This window comes from Ascidiella aspersa, chromosome 7 (assembly GCF_963924565.1).
Source record: "Ascidiella aspersa chromosome 7, kaAscAspe10.2, whole genome shotgun sequence".
Classification (NCBI taxonomy): Eukaryota; Metazoa; Chordata; class Ascidiacea; order Phlebobranchia; family Ascidiidae; genus Ascidiella; species Ascidiella aspersa.
Window position 1 is genome coordinate 17,372,380 of NC_139453.1, and position 19,824 is coordinate 17,392,203.

The 19,824-nt window shown below is 36.2% G+C and overlaps 1 pseudogene across 1 annotated transcript; it reads right to left on the minus strand.

Annotated features, from left to right (window-relative positions):
• Nucleotides 1-2,894: 2,894 nt before the first annotated feature.
• Nucleotides 2,895-11,181, minus strand: LOC146138098 (glutathione peroxidase-like; annotated as a pseudogene). The gene is made up of 5 exons (XR_014501411.1): nucleotides 10,924-11,181; nucleotides 5,226-5,356; nucleotides 5,008-5,145; nucleotides 4,795-4,922; nucleotides 2,895-3,203 (listed from the first exon to the last, which is right to left on the minus strand). The product of XR_014501411.1 is annotated as a glutathione peroxidase-like (transcript).
• Nucleotides 11,182-19,824: the final 8,643 nt, after the last annotated feature.

The following is a 19,824-nucleotide window of genomic DNA, read 5'->3' on the forward strand; positions in this document are numbered from 1 at the left end:
AAGATACCTACTTTAATTTTCTTTAAGTGTTTTACTGTAATGCTAAATTAAACGAAACTGTGGCAATAAAAATAACTTTAAACAATATTGTAATAGTTTGTTTATTGTACTATAATAAGCGAACACAAAAAGTTGTACCAAAAGGCTTACTAGTAATAATAAAAAAATGTAAATTCCTCGGTTTGGAACTACTGGTCTACTCTACAGCAACGCGTTGTTCATTAACTGGACGACGTTGGCGCGCCAATGAGTGTGTTACCATATTATATAGTACTTATGGTCAGCTGATATTGTATGACCTACAGGCTTTTTACCCTACTGAAATATTTAACCTGGATAGCGAATCTGTCACTAATTTAGATTATATAATATTTTTTTCACAATAATCTAAAAAAAACATCTAACATCTAGATCAGTGGTTCTCAACCTTTCGTGCCTCGTGGCCCCCTTCGAAAGGCTTTTAATCTTCGTGGCCCCCTTCGGTTATAAAAAATGACTAAAATTGTGTTTAACGTGTTTTCACTTATTTTATTTCACCATGTTGTTAAAAAACACTTCAATTGGACGAAAGCCAACGAATGAATAAATTAATTAAAATCCGAAATCAGGTGACGTCGCTTCCTGATCAAATCGTACTTTTTTAGCAGAAATTAAATCGGCGGCATCATTCTTTTTTGGGGGATGCTTTTTATCGCCGTGATTTTTAAGTTTGGAGGGTCGTAATGACGCATTTGATATCACCACCGAGCAGTGCAGACACTGCGCACAATCATGGCCGTCTTGTCTAACTTTTGTGAAGCCAAAAAACGTAACTCTCACACCATTTGCAAATTTTCGACATTTTTAAACGTTCCAAAGAGAAACTGAGTAAACTAGACAAAGCACAAATGTTGGTTGTATGTGACGTAACAATGTTTGGCAATTAGGCGAGCAGATAAAGAATCACAAGCTTGACGTCGACTGGTGCACTTCTCACGAAAAGCAAGTAGTAATGTGTAAGAAAAAATGCGTTAAAATTGGTCAAAGAAGGTTTAACACTACAAGTTTGAGTTTAACTAATACAAATTAAATTAAAAATAATGACACGGGTTTTGCAATACCACAACATTGCTACAGACTTATGCTCGTGGCCCCCCAGGGGGACCGAGGACCACGGTTGAGAAACCCTGATCTAGATTGTACAATCCTACATCTAGAATCAAATCAAAACACCTAAATCTAGATTAAAATAATCTAGAATGGCAACTATGACGAGTGTATGTAAATATTATTTCCTTATGCGCTAAACCTGTTGTTTTGTTTACGAGTAGCATAATGCCCCAAAAGTGGCGTGATGTTTACTGCGTAAAAGCAGGACATTCTACATTAAACGATTTCGGCCGTCAGCGAAACAAACAGATTAAGCGGCGAACGGATTGAAAACCATTCCTTTTGACCGATTAAGAAACGAGAGAACTTAATTCATTCCAGCGCCAAAACGAGAGAGAATGAATTAACGAAATAGATTGGAATCCGGCTTAAACGTTCATATAAACGGGCTTAATGTTTGACTCGAATAGGCTCTATAGTTTCGTGATCCAAGTGATCGTTTGAATGCACGAACCATTTTACAGTGCTTATCAATATTATTGTATCAAAAAATTTAATAAATTAATGGATGTATTTTTATGCTGGAAAAAATTTCATCTTCAGTATGCATATCATTTACATGGTCAACGAAAGTACCACTAAGATATGAGGAATCTAAAATAGGACATTATTTATCAATGGTATTTCAATGCAACAATAACAACACGTTTACCGTATAGGCTACTTTGTACAGCACCAAAAACGTATTGAAGTCGCCATAAAAGTAGGTGGGGCTACTTTGAACACTGTTCCAAGTTAGGCACACCAAAAACAAAAACGTAACCCACTTTAGTAATTTTAAATACTGAACGGTATTCTCCATATAAACCAAGTTTTGAATTATCTTTTATGTGCTAATAAAATTCCTAACATTTTACTGAAAAAAATCCATCAAAACCTCTTTTACTTTCCGAGATCCAACTAGAAGTTTCCAGGCTACTTAAAAACTGCCAAATGCTGGTAAAAAGTCACGTGATTTTACGGACCTTAATGTATGGTGCAATAATTTTTTTAAATTAGTGTTCAAAGTTAGAGTGCTGTTCAAAGTAGCCCCTCATGACGGTAACGGTTATACTCATACCGTGGTTATACCAGTGTTGTAATGACTTAAGTGCACTCACTATTTTCAAATGACTTGACTTGACTTAAGTCTTTCAGAAAAATGACTAGACTAGGACTTAAGTCATTGTGTCAAATAACTTGGGTTTAAATTAAGTTTTTTTATAACATTTTTTAATGAAATTGGGCTATTTATCTTCAGTTTTGCGCGTAAAACAGTTTCCTAGTTGTCTACGTTTTTATTATTTTTAGTCGAGTCATTGCTCGTAATCAAACGAGTTTGCCAATTTTAATAGTTAAACGTTTAATTTATTTGAAGTTCACTTGCTCTCAAAATGACTTGACTTGGGCATTCATCTGATGACTTGGTCTGGGACATGACTTGCTATTTTAGCAAAAGACTTGACTTGGACTTACGTTATTTTACTAACGACTTGACTGGATTTAAGTCATTTCAAACTGACTTGTTTACAACACTGGGTTATACACAGATCTGCACAAAATGATTCGCGCCATGTATATCTCATAAAACTCTTAGTCTGGCTATCCTTGAACGTCATTTAATCGATGAACTTTTTCATTTTTGTTTATTCTTCTGACCAGGTGTAGCATTGCGCGAAAGATTGTATACGCTAAAATGCAATTTCTCTGACAACGCTGCCACCTGATTTATATCTAAACAGGCAATTCTAAATACCAAATTAGCATTCATCATAACATACTTTTATTTAATTATATAATATACAAAACTCCAACAGACTTTATGGCAAATTAGTACAACACCGACTTTTAATAATGCTCCACTGCTTACATAGTTAAAAGTGGTGTTTTATCAGAAGCTGCTGGTGTCTTTACGAAATTTACAGCAGAATCTTCATTGTGCACCTAATGCCTTAAAATTGGGAATTTTGTAATATACGGCGTAAAATTAATTCTTGCGATTCCTCATTTGTAGCAGATTGTTGATATCCTGAACAAGGGTGGGCCAATCTGGGGATACGTTGTGATTGTAGCGTCTAAATATAGGGTGTATATCAGATGTACAGTAAAATGTAGTTTTTTTTTAACTTAAACAGTGGTTTTAAACCAGGGGACATGGTTCAAACAAGCGGTTTTGTTATCTAAAGTAGTCAGGCGCGGATCAAGGATTTTTTGTTGTTTCGGGGGCCATGAAATGTTTTTAGACGTGAAGTCAAAAAAAAAAAAAAACATGGCCACGTTCCCCTTGGATCCGTGCCTGTCATTAGTTAACTTACTAAAAATCTGTGAGCATTTTCGCTCCTTTTTTGTATTTCGGCTATGCTTAGTAAAAGCTTTCATATTATTGTATAGACGTGTGGGGTACCAGATAAGTTTCCGCATAACTATAATTTCCCAATTTATTTGTAGGCCCAAATGCATTTATTCTCTTTTTTGATTATTTTATATGTTGGCCTGTTTTGAGGGGATCTATTTCAGCTGTAAGTCTTCATAAGTACTTTAACATTGTGTAGCCTATATATTAAGGCTTTTTACTATTCCGTGCACTGCTGTTGAGACCATAACTCTCACACAATGTCTCCTAAAATCATGTTATAAATCAATGACATGTTTTCGAGCATTGTCACTAATTCGCCCGAAAAACGTCTTTCTTATATATTGAAAATTTCGTCATTTTAAACCAAATGAACGCATTTTTTTCGCAGGATAGTTTAACATTTGCATATCAGTTTTCCCGAGAACGACAGATTTCTTATATAATTTCCTTTTTTATGACAACATGTTAGGCCTACGACGCAATTTTGTAGCGTAATAAATTCTAAAAACCTCCTTTAACAAAAATCCCCGTGCGCCCCAAGTTGTGCAAAAAATAGATTAAATACTCGCTTCAAATTTCACTTTAGTTTCTAAAGTAGCATTATCAATTATCTCACTGTTGGGTAATCAACAAAAACATATTGCGTTTGATATGACAACTAGTTATAATCTAAAGCAGCGGTTCCCAGACTTTTCTAAAAATGTTACCTGGTGGACCCGTTGCAATTATTTTGATATTTCGCGGCCCTATAAAAATTCAAGGGTCAGTTGACCCATGTTCATTATAGTAGCCTACACTAGTGCAGTCACGATCTTTCAAATGTAACAATTTTTTAACTAATGCGAACGATTCGCTGATAGCAGGTAGTACAGCATAATGATTTATGATGTCACAGGAGGCATTATAACACACGCTATATGATTAAATAATAAAGTATAATTAAAGACAATAGTGATGACAGATAATGCTTAAAACATGGAGTCTCATAGACTAATGTTAAAAACATTCGCTAAAGCCTAATGTTTAAAAACTGCTCCTTGCGGACCCTCTAAAACAGCTCTACGGACCCCGTTTGGTCCGCGGAACCTAGTTTGGGAACCCGCTGATCTAAAGGGTCAAAATATACTGAACCCGGTAAACATAGGTTAAGTTAAGGAACACTAATCCAAAGCAATCATTACGTATAGAGTATTAGACTGTTTGAACTTTTTTTACTAAACTGCTGCTGTCCTATTTATATTAGTATGTTTAAACAAGCGTTTGATTGTTAATATGAAATAGTTGTTTAACGTTGAACTAATAAGTATTACCTATGTACGTGACCTACGTGGTCAACCAAAAACTTGTGGTAGTTCCATTCGATATCATTTGGCTGCATAGGGTCGTAGAACAACCTATGGCGAGGCTCGAACCTGTTTGTAACTCCATGACATTGACTCTGTTTGTGCATTAAAGTATGTTAACATAAAGTCTGTAGTGCTCGGTATCGCAACTTTGTTGTCCACATGTTGTGACCCACTTACTTTCATAAACTTAAATAAAGGATGAGCATTTTCTCCATTGACATCTAGTTTTTCAAAAATAGGAAAATTAGGTCGATATCCATTTCCTGGTCGCACGTGTTGCAACACATTTAAAATTTCATTGTTTCTACTTGGTTCCTGTAAATATAATTTAAAAGTTTGTATAATAAAAATCATAGAAAATTGTTTAGATTGGAAAAACATGCAGTATATGCGACCTGAAGTCCAAACTGATTACAAGGAAACGCGAGAACGGTAACACCCTCCATTGATTGCAGTGCGTTTAATCGTGGATACTGCCAAGTCGATGCTCAGAAAGAAGCAACATTGACGATCACCAACACATCGCCTTAAACAAATATAACTGGTGTTAAATTAATTTATAAAACACTACTGTTATTCTTGGCGATTGGTTAATATGAGCTGGCTGCCCATTAATCCCTTTTTAGGCCAACTGTTTGTAAAATGCCAAGAATAATACAAGTAAAAGTGTAAAAACAGCTAAATCGAAAGCTAAAGAAGATTAAGAAAACAATAATGTTTAAAGACGGACATAACATATTTGTAAAATCGTGACTCCGAAAAAAAGTAAATGATTTGCTTTGGTTGCAAAGAAACTTGATATGCCCGGTCAGATCCCCGATATTTAGTACAAACGGGTAGCTATATAGCCGAAGACGGGTAGTTTTTAGGCGAAAGTAGAATAATTCTCTTACTGGAACGCGTGAAAATTTTCAGGGATTACGTTGCAAAGTTACGTCATAAAACAAGCAACCTTAAGACACCTGCTGTTCTAGGTCGATCCCGTGTGTTAATAGGCACTCGAAATTTTAGGCTAAAGACTTGACAAGGTCAAACAAATGATTTAACCTTTGTTTTTCAACTTTTGCTAATGCACAGAATCTACGTGAAAAGTTAGCGCACAGTGCAAAATATCACACATGTTTTTTACACAGACAAATTGTACAAACGATAAAGAAGTATTTTTTCCTACTAGCGCCTTGTGAATTCCGGATATATGGAAATCGCAAATCTACGATATTCATCGATTAAATCTAATGTTTTTAGGTGTTTGTGCGAATCTATACCGTCTTTGCAATATGGCCATTGTATAGAAAATTATATTTCGATAACTTTTGAATCTGGATAAACCCTGTTTGGCGTTTTGTCCATACACGATTTTTTTCCAGTTGCATATTTACATACGAGATCTCGAGAAACAGCCTTTATTTGGGATGAATTGTTTTACGTTACGTTATGACGTACATACTAAACAAACATTAGCATGTGAGTTTAAGCCTATTACAGTGGTTAGGTCTCTTCCATGGGGCATTAACAGTTTGTGCCACCTGTTTCCGAAACTTTCAGAAAATTCGTTTACTGAATGTCAATAGGAAGTTCTCTGAGGTCATTATTAAGTTATGAAAATTGAGTTACTGGCTGAAAATGATAAAATATTATATGCCCGCAGTCCACCGAAGACTGATTGGCAGCAGGGATCAGGGGCCGCCGTTGTATCGTGTTTAGCCAGCGAACGATACACCGATAGTATATTAAAGGTGCTGGCGATCTTGGATTACCCTGGTCTAGTCAATTGCGTTTCTAGTTAATCGACAACAGGAGGAAGCATCATGAGAATAAAAAAACATCTTGAAAAGCCGACACTGAAATCTTAAATAGACACTGAAAAGCAACTAATATTAAGTATCGTTCTGTATTAAAAAATATGTGAATAACATTACTTCAGCAAACAGGTGACGTTAAGATAAAGTGAGGTTGCTCAAAAACGATAATTTATTTAACAACATGATCTAAAGATGAATATGTAAAGACTTAGTTTTACTTGATTTTTTTTATAAAAAAAATGAGACGCGGCCCAGATTAAATTCCTTTGGCGGGCCGGATTGCTAACAATTTGAGTTGAGACCCCTGAATTGTGTTGGGTCAAAAATTTTACAGTTTCTTGCTGAAAAAACATAGTTAAAGTGGATGGAAGTTTCACGAACAATTTTCGGTTTTTATATAGTAACAGTTGGCAAAAAATTTAGTTTAGGGAATGGTACTGGTACCCACCTCCACTCGATCCGCCCCAGACTGGGACCAAAGTAATCTAAAAGGACTGAACAAGGAGTATTTTAAATACCGGGACATCAGAAAAACTTCACAAACAAGTTTCCAACCGAGTTTGCGTTGTACCGCGTAAAACGAAATATAACATTGTCTTTATATATATAAAATAGGAGATTTGTGAGATGTGGCAACATGTTCGCCCGGTCGGTCGCTGGCAGAGCAACGTCGTCATCGACTAACAAAAGGACCGGCGGCTCCCCGTCGTGTGCACAATTCTCCACGGGCGCCCACACGACATTAACAAAAGGACCGGCGACTCCCCGTGGCTCGCTTCTCCACGGGCGCGCGCGTGAAAAATAAATTTTAATGTTTTCAACTTGATGTTTGACGTGCTTAGCCGTTGGGTATTTAATCCTTCAGTTTTAATAGTAACCCATTGTCAGTTTTAAGCGAGATTCTATTTACGTTGGAAGAAATATGGTACTGGGATTACGTAAAATGCACATCACATGTTATAATTCATGTTAGCAAACGTGTGCAACGTTCCAAGTAAAGACTTAAGTTTAACAATGCCAAATTTTTGATTCGCAAAATATCGCGTTTGTTGTCGCAGTACGTAAAACATAGTCCAAATTTAACGTATCCATGCAAAACGTTTTTTCAATGCAATTACCTGCCGGGAAATAAAAAAAATAAGTATATTTCCTTAATAAAGTACAATTTTAATGTTTCCAACTGCAGACTGTTATGTTTAGGAACTTATTGATGTCTGTTACCGCCTAAAATTTAGGAAGAGTTCGCAAAATTACGAAGAACTGAATTTAGTACCGGCATGGTGTCGGCATTACGTTAAAAGCACACCGCATGTTATAATCCATGTTAACAAACGTTTGCAAAGTTCCAAGTAAAGATTCAAGTTTAACAAGGCCAAATTTAGGCAGAGTTCGCAAAATATCGCGATTGTTGTCGCAGTTTGAACAGTAAACAATTTATATTTTCAACGGATTACGGGTTTGTCTGACGTTTGACGCACTTTAATTTGGCGTTTAGTGCAAAGGTTTAGCATTTTTAAATTTTTTTTAAACATACTTAAATAAAAGAATAAACATCAGGAAACCTGCACGGACATCCAACAACAAACGTGTTTAACCACGCAATACTTGGCAGAGTTCGCAAAATATTGCGTTTATTGCAGCAGAACAGTAGGCATTTGTTTTTTCATGGGGGATTTTTCCCACTTTTGACGCAGTTTAGCACAATTGCTGCTACAACCTAAAGTTTTACGTCTGAGAGTTATTCTCATTTGACAAATGTTACGGGGTTTCGTTACTTAAAGGATGTATGACATGCTTACCCAAGTGATGTGTGATACAGTTGATTATTTAGTCGTACCATTTCCAAAACATCACACAGCATTGTAGTTTGTTTGCATGTTAAATACAAAGGGCGCGCGTGCAACTTCTCGCAAAACATATTGACGTATAAGGGTAAAACGCTTCCAAACATTTATAAGGCAATAATCTGCGTGACCGCAAAAATCAAGTCAATTGCATTGCCTTGGTAAAAATAAAATTTCATGTGGCAAAATTTCAGCTTTATGTTTTATAGCTTTTTACAGTTTGTTTAACACGTTAATGGAGCCTAAGTTCGCATAATATTGCGTGTATTGCAGCCGTTTCCTTAACATTCTTCATGAGGCATTATGTCACTTACACAGACAACGTACAGCAACCCTATAACCGAGTATAAACTACGCAACATTTGGACTGAGTTTGCAAAATATCGCCTTTATTGCAGCGGTTTGCACAGTAAGCAAATTTACTTTTCAAACGGGATTTTTTTTCGTTGGATGCAGTGTGATATCTACCGGAATATTACGTATTTGCTTGAATTTCGCGCAATTTGAATTATTGCTTCTACGACATACGGTTTTACGTTAGTTAATGATTTTTGATCGATATAAGTTACGGGTTTCCATTACGTAAAATATGCGAGACGTGTTTAGCCAAGGTTGTCTGTTTAGTACAAGGGTCGGCAACCTTTTTCTAGTCGCAGGCCAAAACCAAACTCAGAAAGGCCTCTGCGGGCCGCACAAAATGTTAACTAATAATTGTGTTATTAAATGTTAGAAATGTGAATCAGGCGGGCCTCGGATCGTTTTTGCACTTAAAAACGTGTTTAATTACATTTAAGGAGGCAGTAAAGTGTTGACGCAAAGCGAAAAAAAGAGTTTGTTTGGTTTAAAATTAGCGTCGTCATCCGTGCAACGAATGAAAAGTGTAATAAAATTACTTTGATGGAAAGCGATAACATTTAAAGGTAATCTATAGCTCAGTGTTTGTTAACCTTTTTAAGTCAAGGGACACCTGGCGAGCGAAGCGAACACGATTTTTTTTTGTATACGGGCATTTCGTTTAAATTTCTAGCAAGTTTTTATTACATTGCCGAAAATGAAAAATAAATAACATGTTAAAAAATATATGTCCAATATTTTAGAATAAGTACGTTTTCCATTTTTCCGCGACGCACTTGGCAACCTTCCACGGCGCAACGGTAATAAAGAGCTAATTTCGCACTTACGTAGTGAAAATAGTCAAAAAGTATGTGAAATGGACTCGTTTCTAATTTATCAAAGAGGCGGCGGGCCGGATGAATTACATCGGTGGGCCGTAGGTTGCCTACCCCTGGTTTAGTAGCTCTATTTAAAAAAACACCCATCGTTGCAATTTGGTTTGAAGTTAAATATATATTTTTTAATTATCAGCTATAACATGCGGCTTCAGGAAAAAGGTTATACAATGCTGGTAACACGTGATTAGTGATTAAATGGTCAGAGCGCGTTCGCGCCTTTCCTTTTAGTGACTTATTTCAGACCTAAAACGGCTTTTTATACGCTAATTTTTCATTTTTACACTGTTTTAACCAAATGCAAAAATTATTGGGAGTTTACAGAAGCCAAGAATTAAATCTTTAGAGCCACGCAGATAAGTCACACAATTAAACACGCCATTGCATTAATGCCACTTTCACACAGGATGTGAGGTATTACTCTGATTGTGGAAAGCATTAGGTTAACAGACTTTAAACACACAATATGACATGATTTGAAACACATCACATGATTTGAAATTTGTATTTAGGGACACGCAGTGCAAACGTTTAGGCATAAGCAAATTTGTTATGACATTAAATTAATATGTTTGCATTATTTATGCCTCTTACGAAATTTTTGCGCTATCCGTAACATTACTTTTTGGATATATTCTGATTACCACATCTATCTTCCATAATCATGGGCTATAACATGAGGCCAGTAGTTTGACATGTAACAACGTAACGTGCAAAGTGATAAAGAGCAAACAGTATGATAGATTGTTTCATTTTGTTTAACCAGACAAAATTCAGGTAGACTTCGTACATTATGACGGTTATTGTAGGTGTAATTCATTTTTAGCCAGTTGAAATAACTGGTAAATATTCTATTTAACCTGGGCAACGCCGGGTATTTCGTCTAGTATCTAATATAACAGTGCTTCTCAATCTTTTTGAGTTCGCGACCGAAAAATTCGTGAGAAACCAACTGTTATGTACTCAATTTAAACTCATAAATTAATCTCCAAATAGCTTTTGTTTAAAAAGTTGTAACGTGACGTCATAAAACAGCGAATCTTAAGAAACCTGTGTTTCTTGTTTTAAAATGCGCAAATATTCAATTGAGGTAGAGTCTTACCGCGCGAGGCGCAGAGAAACTTGCGTTTATTTGGTTTAAATTGGTAGAACTTTAAATTTAGATATAACTACCTGAAGAGGTTCTCACCCTCGAATTTTTCACACACTTCTACTTACCTCTATATTGAGCTAAAGGAACCTCGGTGTTGTTTTGCAAAGTAGTAAAACGGTAGTTGAAATCAAAAATTGTTCTTGGCGATTTAAAGCATTTTACTCTATGTGAAGTACTTCGATGACCCAAAGTAGTCAACGTAAAACAACAGACCAAGAGACTTACGGTTAAAACTATTTGCCTAAACATTTTTGTGTTAAAGCTGTCCGACTGTCCGTGCCTGACGGAAAAAACAACAGCCCTATTGCAAACTCGTATCGACGTGTCCGATGTAAATGGCTTACATTCCTTTCTCTTTTCGTTGCGCGCCAGTCAAGCGTTGCACTAAAAAAAGGACCACCTACAACCTACATGAACAATCGCTTGACTGGTGAAGCCTTTTCCCAGGGGTTTGAGCCCGCTGCCGTCAGGACAAATTATGTGGACTGCCACAGTTAAAAACCCGCAATTTATAGCGCATTTAAATAAAACATATTAATTGCACAGACAATTTTGCCAAGCATTTTTCTTAGCAAAAGTAGCAAAAGTAAGACCACTAATTCTGTTTGATGGGTGAACGCTCACCTTGTAATTTGTTTCAGTATACCACCTCCATTTCTCTTACTTCGTTTCTTTTTATTGTTCACATTTTCGTGTTTTGATTATTTAAGAGATAGTTTGTACCTGTATAATGTTGTTTTATCTATTATTTTATCTTACTGGCAACAGTCATAATATTGTACCTTTGCCTAAAAAAGTCCTGTTCCCGGAAAAACATCACAACTAGCATGTCAAATGACGCCTTCGATGTTTATCATGGGAAATTAAAATGCTTATAGAACATGAGTTTGGTCTCATATAAAAATATTAAAAAACAAGTAAGGGTAACGAAAAATTCTATTGGGCACAATTGGACAAAGTTATGACATTTTTGAGGCTTCTTTCATACGAAAATTGCTCTGTCTAGTAGTATGACACTCTTTTAAAAAAGTTTTGCAAACTTAGTATTCATAATTTTTATGCAATTCGTTCGACGTTTTCGTTTTTTGGAATTGCGAACAAAACATTAATGCAGCGCTTCTCAACCGGTGCGCCATGGAAGGTTGCCAGGTGCGCCGCAAGCAAAAGGAAAAAAATGATAAATAAAACATATATATATATTGATCTTAAGACTGTTTATTTATTAAAACAGATAAAACATAAAATCATTTCTTAAAATCTTACAGAAATATATATATTACGCCTATAAGGCATCATCAGTTTCTTATTCTTATTCTATTTGAATAAGAAACTGATGATGCCTTATAGGAGTAATTTATATATTTCTGTAAGATTTTAAGAAATGATTTTATGTTTTATCTGTTTTAATAAATAAACAGTCTTAAGATCTTTGAATACGAAGACAAGAATCTTTCTTTTACATTTTGTTGTCCGCGGGAGATCCTTACTTTCTAAAGTGTTTCAGATTATATATATTGTTTACTTTCCTATTAAGCTTAGCTCACTGATTTCACAGTTATACTTAAAGTAGAAGACATCATAAGAATTACAAAGCAGCAATATCTAAATCAGATATAATCTATGATACCATAGTAATGAGACCACCGACATAAACGCCAAATGTGCAGTAATAACCACGACAGAATAAGATCTAAAATAGTCTAGATAAGACCTAAACATGTCGAAATAAGTCCAAAGTTAACCTGAATAACACTTAAATGAACAAAATAACGCCTAAGACTGCAGAGAAAGGGTATAGGATGATTGGGGGACACCTGTCTGGCATTGGCCGTTCGCTGTCGACATTTGGGCGCAGCTATTTTAGCCACGGATTTTTTGCACCTGTTTTGGCTCATGGGATGTTAGCAATTTGGTTAGGGCTGAAAATATTAGGATAGTCAGTAATATTTATGGGTTTGGGATTAGACAAAATGTTGTATAGGCCTTATTTGGGCTATTTAGGTCTGATTTCAATTTCGTCATTTTTACGACTATTAGGTATTAGTCCTATATACGCCTTATTCCTACTGTCTTTCATTTCGAAGTTGATGTTGTTCCAATTTTGGTCTCAAGGCTGCATAGAATCCCTTTAAAGATTTGCAACTAAAAAACCTATATAATGAAAAATTGCAAGCAATTTAAAACAAATACCGGTACACCTCAAAACTTTCGCACTCGCTTCGCTCACAAGGTGCGCCGCCACGTTTTCATATGTCTCTAGCTGCGCCCCCAAGTAAAAAAGGTTGAGAAACACTGCATTAATGTAACGGCCATCTTGAAACCTGCTATAAGTGTACAAAAAATAATGTTTGGGACTAATTAAAAAATTAGGTTTAGGAATAATTAGTGTGAATAACGTTTTGCGGGCCTCCAAAAATGACGTGTTTGGATCACCGTGAGCTATAAAATAAGGCTTCGGTAAACTTACAAGGCCACGATACTATGTATTTTACAAGTATAATTAAAGCCCACTATACTTGTTGGATTTTTTTTGCGTTTATTACAGCGGTAATTACTTTATTCTGCCGGGACAAGGTCAGTAGCCAAATCAATTTTTGTATCATATCAAATGTAAGACAAAATAGTATTAAACTGGTAATTAGTAATTACCCTATTCAACTAGGGCAACGCCGGGTATATCGCATATCGTTTAGTTCTCGTGAACAATAGAGCAAGGCTGATTTGTTATCCCAGTGCTTTTCAACCGGGTGTATGGTACACCCCAGGGTGTACTATATTTTTAAAGGATGTAAAACAGCTATCTCAAAGCATTTTATCGTGCGACCAGTTTGACCTGTAGGAACCAGTTTTTGCTGTACCAGTTCAAGGTGTGCCAGCACAAAATAGCAACTTTAGGATATCTGTCGTAAAATTTTGTGATACACTAGTTCAGTGGTTCTTAACCTTTGGTAACCTGTCGAACCCTTATGTTATTCCGCAAGTTTTCGTCGAACCCCAAATTTTCGCTCAGTATTTGTTCTTCCTCCTAGCAGCTGAAACTTGGCAAAATCAAATTATAAACTTGCATTTATATAGATTAAATTGGCCGATTTATAACATTACATTACACCTTGGCAAATAAAAGAGATTCAAATTTAGCTTGAAATAACAGCATTTATGTTTCAGAGGACGTTTTCGCCGAACCCTTGAAACAGCTGCGTTGAACCCCAAGGGTCGATCGAACCCAGGTTAAGAACCACTGCACTAGTTAGAGCAAAATATGGTTGCAACGATGCACTAAAGCAATTTCCAAAAGCCTGAATGTTTTTTGGTGCGGGTCAAAAACCAAAGCATACCGCGGGCCGCATTTGGAAGAGTCTAACTTGGGCTGCTGAACTTATTGACTACGATCAGATGTGGTTCAAAAGGAAGAGTTCAAACAGTTAAAAAACTATACTGAATTTTGGGTATCGATTCTCAACAGTCCAAAATACCAAAATCTCAGTCTAAAAGCGATTTCCATTCTTGTTCGCATGCACCGACATACCTTTGCTCGCAAAGATGTTCTGCTCTTGTTAAAATTAAATCCAAAAAAGAAATTCTATCAAGAATGTTGATACGCTTATTGGGAGGAGCACTTGAAACAAGGCTACTACATACATAAAGCCTTCTACATAATAAAAGAGAAAGTTTGTGAAATGTGTGTATAGCCCAATGCACACTGCCGTCGTTATCGTGTCGTAAGCGCCTTCCGACGCGACGCCGACGAGCGCTTACGTATGCCAATGCACACCGCGTCAGAGCATACTGAGAGAAGCGAATTTTCGCGGCTCTCCCGACGCGATAAGTGCTTGCTACGACGGCCCGATCGAGTAGGATTCAATCCTACTTCGTCGGGCGTCGTTAGCGCGTCGGGAAGCTCTTTTGTTGGAAAAACATGCAGTTATAGTTTTGGCAAACGCCACCTTATTATTTTTACTAGTTGAAGCCTTTTAAACAGTAAATGCTAATGTCGTTATGTTCTTCGTAAATTGTTGAACTTAAATGTGAAAAGTTGTGTTCAATATTTTAAGTAATAATGGTGTTATGGTTGATGCAACAGATAAACACAGGGTAAAAATGATGGAAAGCAAAATTTAGACACTTGATGCAATATTTAGGTAATTTTGGCAATATTTTTTAGATGTGTATGGGTTGATGATATGTTATAAAAACATATGTCAAACCAGTTTTATGATGTACTACAGTAAGTAACTCATTTTAAACAAAAACAGCAAACAATTTTTATTAAATTTTTTGTAAGCTATTGAGTCCAGGGCAAAGATTAATTTTGACACTAGTGTGATTTTGCTTTTCAAATGACTGAATCAATATAAGCATGTTTTTATGTGTTTATTTAGCAATTATTTCAGACAAATAACTTTTCTAATCATGTTCTGTTTTAATTGATTTTTCAAAAAAGAAAACTCAAGACCACTTTTCGAAAGAAACTCAAAACCACTTTGGACTGTTGTTGGTTGGAAAGAATTTTAAGCACACAATTACAGGAGATTATTTGGAACTTCCCAAATTGTTGCAAACTGAATATGTAGAAAAGAAGATATCTACTCCCCCTAAAGCACGTTAATGATGACAATGACTGGTAGCAATATACTTTCCAGTTTGTTGTCGAGTCAAAATCATAAATGACTGATTTTAACTCAGACAACAGAGTTGGCAGTATATTGCTACCATTTGAAATGGTTTTACCCGGAATCAAATAATTATGTGTCTTCTCTGTTTTTACTTTTTTATTTTTAGTTACATGGGCCTCTCCGTTTGCCTTATCTTCTTTGTTGCCACCCTTTTTTCCTTTTTTATTTTCGCTGTGTCAAACACAGCGGGTTGTTGTTTTTCCCAAGACTTGGGCAGTAGGATGGGCCAGTTTCCTATAGGCCTACCTATTACTTTTATCTTAGATTTTATGCCTAGTCACATAGTTTGTTGCTCTTGGTTCTATTATTATTTATGACTTTTAATTTCTACCACCTAGTTTACATGTTTGCATTGTTTTGTGTTTGATTTTTTAGAGACTGATGATGTCGGATTGGCAAAATATATTTCTCTAATAAAAACTAGAACTTATAAATGACTGAATTTGACTCAGACAACAAAGTCAAAAGTATATTCCCAAATTGTTTTGTTTCTTTGGGTGGCAAACACTTTAGGATTAATGTCATACATACAGTGGCTATTGATTCTGCAGCTACAAGAGATTTGTACCATTTAATTTTGATTCATGTGATGCTCATTACAATAACATATTCATCTATGTTAATATTTTGTTAACTGTGGCTACCATAATAATGATATAGTGCAATGATGCTAGAAAAATCAGGCATCTGCTGTGTAAATTCCATTAAATTTGATACTGTTTTCTGGCAATGGACACTTATTCAAGATGACTGCATTTGTTTAATTATGACATTTACATTTATTTTTCCTGTACACAAAACTGACTGTTAGTATAAATAGAGATAAGAAATAGACAATTAAGTAATACTATTTTAGCCTTCCATTCCGCTATAATCAACATCACTGGGTTTTATTTCTGCCAATGACTTGGCTTTTTTGAGTACTGTTTTCAGTGTCATGTAAAAACAGGTTTCTTTTAAGTGTTATGATTGCACTCTTTTCTATTTCATATTATGTACAGTGTCTCTATCTAATTTACATTGCCATTTACCCATGTATGTATATGTATGGGAAATTTGAAGCAACTATAAATACAACAGCATATTTTTGTATTTTGATCTTTAATTTATGAATGAGGAGGTGTAAGGTAATTTAGTCTGTCAGCCGTAGATTAATTATTATTTCCGTTAGTATCCGAATTTGTAAATATTAACCCATATGTTTGTAACCGACAATCGTAAGCAATGTGCATTAAACGTCGGTAGCAACCGTCGGCGTCGGTTCAGAGCGTCAGACGGCGGTCGGACGACGGCTGGGAATTCCCCTGTCGTTATCGTATCGTTTCGCGGTGTGCATCCAGCTTATGTGTGTGGCAAGATGTTCGACCAGATTGACGTTGCGCCGCTTTAGCTCACTGGTGGAAAACTGTTGTAATGCTCACTTTCAATTTATAATGTGTTGCATCACAATGTTACGTCACACTCAATGCGATTTACAACGTGTTTTTACAAAATGTTACAATGTGATTTGTCACTTACCAAGATTGTGTTTAAGCACGTATCCCAGGCCCCAGCGTTAGTTAATTTAATATAGGTATATTTATAAGTTTTTGTGTTAAGTAGAGTTTAAGTAAAAGATAGTCCAAGTTTAACGTATCCGCGCAAAACTTTTTTCCAAGCGCAATTACCTGCGGGGAAATAAAAAACTAAAAGTAAGCATATTTCCTTAGTAAAGTAAAATTTTATTGTTTCCAACTAAGACTATTATGTTGAGGAACTTATTGATGCCTGTTACCGCCTAAAATTTAGGTAGAGTTCGCAAATTCACGAAGAATTGAATTTTTATTTTCAAGCCGTTTGTTAGCGATAGTGATTCAGGCCAAAGCCTAATGACTTCTTACAATGTGTTTACCCACGCAATACTTAGCAGAGTTCGCGAAAAAAGCTTTATTGCAACAGTTAACAGTAAGCATTTGTTTTTTCAATGAGGATTTTTCTCACGTTTGACGCAGTTTAGCACCGGGATTACGTATTTGCTTAAATATGACGCTATCAAGCAAGTCTAAGCAATTGCTGCTGCAACCCAAAGTTTTACGTTTGGGAGTTATTCTCAATTGACAAACGTAACGGGTTTTCGTTACTGAAAAGATGTCCGTTGTCTACGCATTTGTTGTGCTGCGGCGTTTCGTTTAAGGAGAGTCTGACATTTACCAAGATTGTATTTAAGCACGTATCCCAGGCCCCAGCGTTAGTTAATTTAATATAGGTATATTTATAAATTTTTGTGTTAAGTAGAGTTTAAGTAAAAGATAGTCCAAGTTTAACGTATCCGCGCAAAACTTTTTTTCAAGCGCAATTACCTGCCGGGAAATAAAAAAATGAAAGTAAGTATATTTCCTTAGTAAAGTAAAATTTTAATGTTTCCAACTAAGACTATTATGTTTAGGAACTTATTGATGCCTGTTTACGCGTAAAATTTAGGTAAATTTTATGTGGCAAAGTTTATACTTTTATGTTTAATATCTTTTTGCAGTTTGTTTAACCACTTAAGACAATATTGATTGTAAAATTGAGGGTCAGTAGAGTGGGAAGTGGTTAATTTGTTAAGAATTTTTTAAATCAAGTCAAAAACATTTCACGGCTACCAAGGTAATTCTAAAGAACACTAACAAGTAGGTTTACCCAAAATTTATTTTAATAAGTTTTAATTTTAAAACTGTGAAACTTTTTCGCATGCCTTTCAATTTCAAAATGTTTCACCGTATCGTCCAGCTTTTCTTACAATTCTTAAATTACTCACATTTTTTCGTCGGGGAATTACAATTTTTAACTAATTAAATTATAAACGCTGTTCGCGTACTGTAAGTTGCAGTAATCTCGGATTTTACTTAAAATTTAAGTTTTTTGCAAAATAGAAGGTTACTAAAAATTCACACTTTCTTTGGTCGGTAAATTAACAACTAACAATATAAACGACATAATAGATGAACTTTTAATATTGACGTTATTTTTGAAATTAGATTTTCTATGTACATTAATTCAAACGATTCCCTCAGCGGTATCACAAAGCAGTTCCTTAATAAGGGTTCCGTTTTAACATTTGTAGATACCTTAAATACAATTACTTTATCATATTGTTATGTAGAAACTGATTATTGTACCGACTTGGTATTATGACAACCGATTTCGAGCATACTTTTTAAATTCTGTTTACTGAATTATGTTCAATAAATTTGTATCACGTCGGTGGCGGAGCCCATAGCCTTCAAAACGATATAATTTTTCTTTAGTTCAGAAATGACACTGGAAAAATGTACTTCTCCCGCTATGTCACCTGCTGCAAAACGCATGAGGGCTTTAAGGGAGACAGAATCTGAAGAGCAGCGACGAAATCGGTTGCAAGCGAATGCAGCACGTAAATTACTGGAAACACCGGAGGAACGTCGGACTCGGCTCGAACGGGCTACCGCAACACGAGAATTGTGGAAACAACGGGAAACACCAGAAGAACGTCAGACTCGCCTTCAACAAAACGCCGCAGCACAACAAATGCGTAGACAACGGGAGACTCCTGAGAAACGTCAGACTCGCTTTCAACAAAACGCCGCAGCACGAGCAACACGTGAACAATTGGAGACGCCTGAGGAATGTCAGACTCGCCTTGAACGAAACGCCGCAGCACAACAAATGCGTAGACAACGGGAGACTCCTGAGGAACGCCAGACTTGCCTTCAACAAAACGCCGCAGCACAACAAATTCGTAGACAACGGGAGACGACTGAGGAATGTCAGACTCGCCTTGAACGAAACGCCGCAGCACAACAACTGCGTCGACAACGGGAGACTCCCGAGGAACGTCAGACTCGCCTTCAACAAAACGCCGCAGCACGAGCAACACGTGAACAATTGGAGACACCTGAGGAAAGGCAGACTCGGCTTCAGCATCAAGCTGTCCAGATGGCTGGGCTAAGATGCAACGAAACGTCAGAACAGCGTCAGACAAGGCAGAGATCACAACGTTCAAGGCAAGCTACAGTTCGATCCCGGCCCTTTACAACTCAGCACTGGAATTTGGCTGCATTCAATTATAATCCTGTGCATGACTACACTTCAGAGAGTGTTGTTTCGGTTGGAACGATGTCAAAGCAATGTTGCATATGTGGCGCTAAAAAGTGGAAAGATGAAACGGCTTCGTTGTGTTGCAAGAAATGATCCACGAAAAGAATAGTTATGTAAGAAGTTTTAAATGTGCAATGGAGACTACACCCACTGTAGACTTCCATGTTGTCATCGATGCAGACAAGAGGCCTTCTG